Raw genomic sequence first — 7979 nt, 5'->3', positions numbered from 1 at the left:
GGCTTGTAATGCTATAAACTTTCCTCTTAGAACAGCTTTTGCTGCATCCCATAGGTTTTGGAGTGTCATATCTTCATTGTCATTTGCTTCTAGGTATTTTTTAATTTCCTTTTTTATTTCTTCAGTGATCCATTGGTTGTTTAGTAGCATGTTGTTTAGTCTCCATGTGTTTGTGTTTTTTGCAGTTTTTTTTTTTCTTGTTGTTGATTTCCAGTCATATAGCGTTGTGGTCAGAGAAGATGCTTGATATGATTTCAATTTTCTTAAAGTTACTGAGGTTGGATTTGTAGCCCAGGATGTGATCAATCTTAGAGAATGTTCCATGTGCACTTGAGAAGAATGTGTGTTCTGTTGCTTTTGGATGGAATGTCCTATATATATCTATTAAGTCCATCTGGCTTAATGCATCATTCAGGGCCCATGTTTCCTTATTGATTTTCTGTCTGGTTGATCTGTCCATTGCTGTAAGTGGGGTGTTAAAGTCCCCCACTATTATTGTGTTATTGTTGATTTGTCCTTTTAAGGTTGTTATCAGTTGCCTTATATATTGTGGTGAACCTATGTTGGTTGCATAGATATTTAAAATTGTTATATCTTCTTCTTAGATTGATCCTTTTATCATTATGTAATGACCTTCTTTGTCCCTTAAAATATCCTTCATTTTATAGTCTATTTTGTCTGATATGAGTATTGCTACACCAGCTTTCTTTTGATCCCGTTTGCATGAAATATTTTCTTCCATCCTTTCACTTTCAATTTGTATGTGTCCCTAGAAGTGAAGTGGGTCTCCTGAAGACAGCATGGGATGAAACAAGAGGTATAAACTTTCCTTGCAGAGGAGAATTTTCTTTGGCTTTAAAATTATTAATTCTTTTAAATAACAGAATGTTAAGATAGTCTGGGCTTTCCCTTGAGCCTTAGCAAGCCAATAGTAAGTAGTCTTATCTAACTGTCCTGAATATATCACAGACGAGAACAGAATGCTTCTTTTCAGCATTGAGCTAAATCACTAGCAGTAAGAAGTCTTAGAGGAATGTTCTTTGTAGAATGAATATCTTTCTCACCCTCAGATTTTACAGTATGGGTAGAGATTCTGGTTTTATATTAGCATGAGCTGAAGAGATAGGAAAAGGACATAAGTGATTTGGAAACAGGTTGATGGAACCTGGAGTTCTGAGAAGTCTCCACAAATGTGTGTATGGGGTGAAGGTGTCTCCTTGGTGGATTTGATGGGTCAAGTGGCACTCAGGGCTCTTTCCCCATTATCAGCTTTTATTGACATGAGCAGTAAACATGGGATACATTTCTTAAGGTGATTCAAATATTCTCTTTATTAAAGTGTTGGGGAATAGTTACCAGACTCTGGGGCTCTCACCCACGCTTCTGAGAGCTGGGTTAGACACCTTTGTGCCAGCCAACAGTGTGATTTTCTGAGGCCTGTGGTTTCATTATCCTTCCAAGCTGGCTTGATGCCCATTCATGCATAAAAGTCGTATAGCTTAAAGTCGTCCTTTACTTTCCCTCTTTTTACATTTTAGGATTAACAAATGGTGGGAGTTTGAATGAATAAAGCAGGTAGGCATTTGGGGTTTTGTGAAACTGAGCACATCAGATTAAATTTTATCATTTTTAGAGATATTCATCCAACAGAGTGAAGTTAAGGCCCCTAGCCTAAGAGATGTGGTTTCTAGCTGCTTCGAGGCATGTCTGTAATATGTACATGTATGATCAGGCCCCTCAAGGTGGCTGTTTTCTGGGCATCCCCTGCTCCACCAGAGCCTGCTTCACCTACATCTCATAGGACTGGCCTTTCTGCATGCCCAGGCCCCAGCTAGTGATGGTTCTTATCAAAGGGGGCAAAAGGGGAGTGCCCCTCTCTGCTTTCCTTGGTAACTAATGAGCCAGTCTAGCGTAATTCCCCCTATAACTGGCAGTCTCCCCATCCCCCTGGGAGGGAAGCCTGTCTCTGGGTGCTGCTCCAGGACCTGGCTTCACACCTAAGCTTCCCCCTCCATTAAACCACTGCTGTCTCTGTTGCTGACTCTAAGCTCTTTCTTTGGTCTTAAAACTGGGCAAGTGCAGGCCTTGTAGGCCTGAGGGATGCAGCCAACAATATAGATTGCTCTCTTTTTATTCTCCTTCTTTTATTTTGTTTTTGGCCACACCCGTGGCATGCAGAAGTTACTGGGCCAGGAATTGAACCTGCACCCCAGTGGTTACAATGCCTTAACCTGCAGCACCACAAGGGAACTCCAATCCATATTTTTACTCGTTCCACTTTTCTTCCTTTTTGATGTTCCAAGATTCTTTATTTTATCATTTCCTTCTGTTTAGAAAACTCTAGCCATTCTTTTAGATTACCAATGACAAATTCTCTTAGTGCTCCTTAAATGAAGAATATATTCATTTTGCCTTCATTCCTGAAGGATATTTTGCCAGATGTAGGGTTCTGGGCTGATAGTTATTTTCTTTCAGCACTTGAAAAAATATTGTGCTACCCCTTCTGGCCTTTAATTTTTTTCTGATCAGTAATTCTTATGATTCAAATTGTTTTTTTCCTATTAGGTAAATAAGTAAAATATTATTTCTCTCTTACTGCTTTCAAGATCTTTTTTCTCTTTTTTTCTTTTCCTTTCCTTTCCTTCCTTCTTTGGCTTATAGTTTTTTACCTTGACTGTGATATATCTTGGTGTGGATTTCTTTAGATTTGTCTTGTTTGGGATTTGTTCTGCTTCTTGAATCTGTAGATATATGTGTTTTTGTCACATTGGGAGGTTTTTATCCACCATTTTTTAAGCACTGTAAAATTTTTTTGGCCATCCCCAAAGCATGTGGAAGTTCCCAGGCCAGGGATCAAACCCACACCACAGCAGTGACAATGCCAGAGCCTTAACCCACTAAGCCCCCAGGGAACTCCTTTCAAGAACTTTTCAGCCCCTTCTTTCACCTTTCTAGTACTTAGATGACATGAATGTTAGATCTTTAACTCTGACCCCATAAGTCCCTGAGGCTCCGTTTTTTTCATTTTCAGACTATTTTTCTTCTGTTGTTCAGATTTGGTAATTTCAAATGTTTCTATATTAAAGTTCTTAGATTGTTTCTCCATCCTTTCCAATCTACTGTTGGATCCATCTGATGAATTTTCACAATTTTTGGTTATTGTACTTTTCAGTTCTAAAATAATTCATTTGGTTCTTTATATCTTTTTTTGGCTGATTTTTTTTCATTTGTTTTAAGTATGTTGTAATTGATCATTGAAGTATTTTTCTGATGACTGCTTTAATATGTTTTTCAAATAATTCTAATACCTCTTGATTATCTTTTTCATTCAAATTGATCTCTTCTTGGTTCTTGGTATGATGGGTGATTTATATTGAAACCTAGATATTTTGGGTATTGTTTTATGTGACTTTTGATCTTATTTAAAACTTCCAGCTTAAAAAAGAATTAAGCTTGAATATTGGCTTTGTCTACCATTGTTAGTGGGATAAGTGGGAGGCACTGCCTTATCACTGCCAGCTGATCGTAGGAATCCAGGCCCTTCACTTGGCTCTTACTAACTCTTGACCCAGGGAGGGCCTTTTCATAGCTTCTGGGTATGGGTGTGAATTTTGATTTCTGATGATGCCATCCTGGCAGGCATGGGTAGTTTTAGTTGTATTTAGCAGAAGGAATAGGGAAAAGTATGTCTATTATATCTGCTCAGAATCAGAAATCTATAACCTGTTAATTTCTATGGCATCTCATTTTTTAATCTCATAATATTTTTCTTATCACTTTTTTTTTCTAGTTCAACTACTTTATTTTATGCTTATTATTTACATGATATATATTTTTTTCCATTCATTTTCTTTTAATACATATGTGTCTGGATACTATTTTTGGGGGGTCTTTTTTTTTAGGGCTACACCTGTGACATATGGACGTTCCCAGGCTAGGGGGTGAATTAGAGCTGTAGCTGCCAGCCTCCGCCACAGCCACAGCAACACCAGATCTGAGCAAAATCTGTAACCTACACTACAGCTCATGGAGACACTGGATCTTTAACCCACTGGGTCAGGCTGCATCCTCATGGATACTAGTCAGATTCATTACTGCTGAGCCACAACAGGAACTCCAAATACATATGTGTCTATAAATCAAATTGATTCTCTTCTTGGTAGGCTACAGTTGTATTTTACTTTTTATCCATTTTTATCACCTCTGCTTTTTAATTGATGTGGATAGTCCATTAATATTTAATATAATTATTGCTGTGTTTTAATCAATATTACGATTTAAAAATTTTTTTCCTCTTTTTGTTTCCTCCCACTGTCCTCTTTTTGTATCTTCTTTTGGATTATTCAATATTTTAAAATAAATTGCCCTTTACTTAGCCACTTTTTAGCTCTCTGCATTATTTTTTCAGTTGTTGACTTAGGGATTAAATACACATACTTAGCTTCTCACAGTATATTTAGAGTTAATGTAATAGCAGTTGACATAAAATGTGCAGTCTTGCTACTGTAGAAGCCCATTTACCACCCTAAACCTTTATGCTACAGATATGCAATATGTTCCATTAATATATGTCTCACAAGAAAATGTTATATAAATTTTCCTCTAAATAGCCATGTGTATTTTAAGTAAAATAAGGGAAAATTTCTGTTTATATTTACTCATGTATTTACAATTTCAAATGCTCTTTATTCATTCCTGAAGTGATGTGCTTCTTTGGTGTAATTTCTCCCTGCTGTGAAAAATTTCTTTTGGCAGTTTTTATAGTGCAATTCTTCTGTTTGTAAATTCCCTTAACTGTCTTTTATTTGGCAGTATCTCTGTTTTTCTTTCATCCTTAAAGGATTTTTTTTAAACTGGATATGGATTTTTGCACTGGCAGATTTTTCTTTCAGCATTTCCAAGGTGTTGTTCACCTGTCTTCCTACTTTCATTGTTTCTGATGGTAAGTATATTGTTATTTGAATCATGGAATCCTCTCTGTGTAATGTGCTCTTTTATTCTGTTTCCTTTAAAGATTTTTCTCTTTGTTTTTACTTTGCAGTTGTTTGATTGGGACATACCTAGACATAATTTTCTTCATATTTCTTGTTTGGGTGTGCTGAGCTTCTTGAATCTAGAAATTGATGCCTTTCTCCAAATTTGCACAGTTTTGGGCCATGATTCAATTTTTTGAGCTTCTCAATTCTCTTTCCTCTTCTTGTGATATTTAGACTACCTATGCTAGACCTTTAGCTATTGTGTAACCTAAAATAGGTACCTATTTTTTTATAAGCCTGAGTTTTTTCTTTTTTCTTCCTAAGTTGGATGATTTCTAATATGGAATTTCAAGTTTATAGACTCTTCGACCATCATCTCTACTTCTCTATTGAGCCCATCTAGTGGATTTTTAGATTTTGTGTTTTTCACATCTGAAATTTCCATGTTTATTTCTATAGTTTCTATCTTTTCATTCATTTGTTGGCCATATGTTTTCCCTTACCTTATTGAACATTGTTTAATATCTTGGTTGACATTGATAACATCTGAGTCATCTCAGCATTGGCTTCTGTTGGTTGTATTTTCCCTCAAGTAAGGGTAAATTTGCCTAGTTCATAGAGTGACTAATTTTAGATTTGATTCCAGGAATTTTAAATACTATGTTGTAGAGACTCAGATTTTGTTTTATTCCTTTAAGGAATTTTGATGATTTTATTTAGTATACAGTTAACTTGCAAACCCTTTATCATTTATAATGATGGCAGTTCAAATGCTAGTTGAGTTCTTTAAGCCTCATAAGCAAGCTTATACTGAGTCTGCCCTGTACATGCTGGATTCGGGGATCAGCCAGAGACTTGGGCACTGTTCATCCACAGAAGTTAGGGGCTCCTCTTTTCTGGTTTATCCCCTCTGTGACCCCTCCCTTCACTTTCTGTCAGCCTTGGTTGCCCTGGTTCCTTGGTTTCCCTGGTTCCTAGAAAGACAAGTGGAGTTTACAAGAGAATTTTAATCACCTCACATTCACTGCGACTGCATCCCTCAAATCAAAAGTAAAGAAATGGAGGATCACCCATGTCTGCCCTTCCTTCAAGATGCAGCTACTCTCCAAAACCTTCCTGCTCTTGGTTCACTTTTCAGAGCCTTGGGTATTTAAAAATTGTGCCTGGAACTTATACTTCCCTGCTAGAAGGCTGGTTTCTAGGAACCTGCTCCAGCATACCTGAAGTGAAAGCCAAGGCTTTGTTTTAAATACCTTACAGTGTTCCAGAAGTTTCTCTGAAATAAATTTGGTCACAATCAAAGATGAAAAATTGGTAGCTTAACCTCTCAGATCCCTGTTTAATTATCTGAAATGTTAGAAATAATAACACAGAATAACTGTGCTATCATTTAACTATCTACTCATCAACAAATGTTTTCCTTTATGCTAAATGCATGGAATGCATTATCTCATCAGACCCTCACTAGATCACCACATAGATATGCTGTACCTATGTAGAGGTGGAGTTATTAGCCCAATTTTATAGATGAGAGATAAAGAGCTTCAAAGAGTTTGAGTATTTCCCCCAGGCTTCCCAGGTATGAATCTAATTCTTTCTGACTCAAGAACCTGAACTTTTAAGTACTAGTCAATGTGTCTGCTAGGACTATTTTTAGGAGTAGAAATTAATGAAAACCATATAGTCTGTAAACATAGAGCCATAGTGAAGATGTGTCATGGAAATGGTGGGATACAAATAATTTTCAGGAAAGCACTGAGGATCCCTAGAATGAGAAGTTTTTCTTTGCCATGGTTATGTGGAAGTGCTTTAGTCATGATGCTGAAAGCATGATTTTTAGACCTAAATTCCTGCAGATTGTTATGATGAGTTTAGAGATTGGCTTTTTGTATTTGCATATATTTGGAGTTAGAGATTAAGAGAACAGGCGAGGGGGCCCTTCAGAGTGAGAGAGGAAGCACTAAGTTAAGTGGCAGAGCATTTATGCTGTGGTCAAGGGCTCTGCCCACTTGTCTGACACCGATAGACTAATAATCATAGTACACTTACCGTTTATTAAGCACCTAGCATGATCTAAGCATTGTGATGAGCTTTTTTTTTTAATTTCTCCCCCAAATTCTATGAAGTGGGTAATACTATTGTTCCTATATAACTGGTGGAATTACGGAACCTTAGTGAAGTTAATTATCTTGTCCAAGATTACAGAGATGGCACACATCGGGCTGGACGTGAATTCTGAATCCCTCACCTCTCCTAAAAGAACTTCTGTCTGTGAAAGGCAGTTCTTGTCACTTTGAGATGTATTCCATGAGTTTACTTGATCACTTTTAGCTTTATTGGTACTGGGATAGTTTGCAGTGTGTGTCAGCTCTGTCAGGGTAGATAACCTCACAAAGGCAGGCTGCTGTGGGGCAGGAGAAAAGTTGCTCTCTTAGCAAGCGAGGGGACAGGGAGCTGGTTAAAGTCCATTTGGGGGCACAGCCTCGATCAACAAACTCCAGATTTCTGGAGCCTATAGAGGACCAAAAAGAGTAAAGTGGGGATAGAGAAAATGAAGAATGTTAACGGATTGCTATAGCAAATATGCTATATGTAGCTTCTTCTGATGTAACTTTCTTAAAGAATTAAGTTAAGGAGTTCCCGTCGTGGCGCAGTGGTTAACGAATCTGACTAGGAACCATGAGGTTGCGGGTTCGGTCCCTGCCCTTGCTCAGTGGGTTAACGATCCGGCGTTGCCGTGAGCTGTGGTGTAGATTGCAGACGCGGCTCAGATCCCGCGTTGCTGTGGCTCAGGCGTAGGCTGGTGGCTACAGCTCCGATTCGACCCCTAGCCTGGGAACCTCCATATGCCGTGGGAGCAAACCAAGAAATGGCAAAAAAACAAAAAAACAAAAAAAAAAAAAAAAGAATTACGTTAAATCCTTTTACTAATAACCTAAAGGGAGCAAGAGGCACTCACTGGTCTGGGGGGTGGCTTAATTCTCTCTGGGTCCTCCTGGCCTG

The sequence above is a fragment of the Sus scrofa genome, chromosome 6 (genome assembly GCF_000003025.6).
Source record: "Sus scrofa isolate TJ Tabasco breed Duroc chromosome 6, Sscrofa11.1, whole genome shotgun sequence".
Classification (NCBI taxonomy): Eukaryota; Metazoa; Chordata; class Mammalia; order Artiodactyla; family Suidae; genus Sus; species Sus scrofa.
This window is presented reverse-complemented; position numbering follows the sequence as displayed.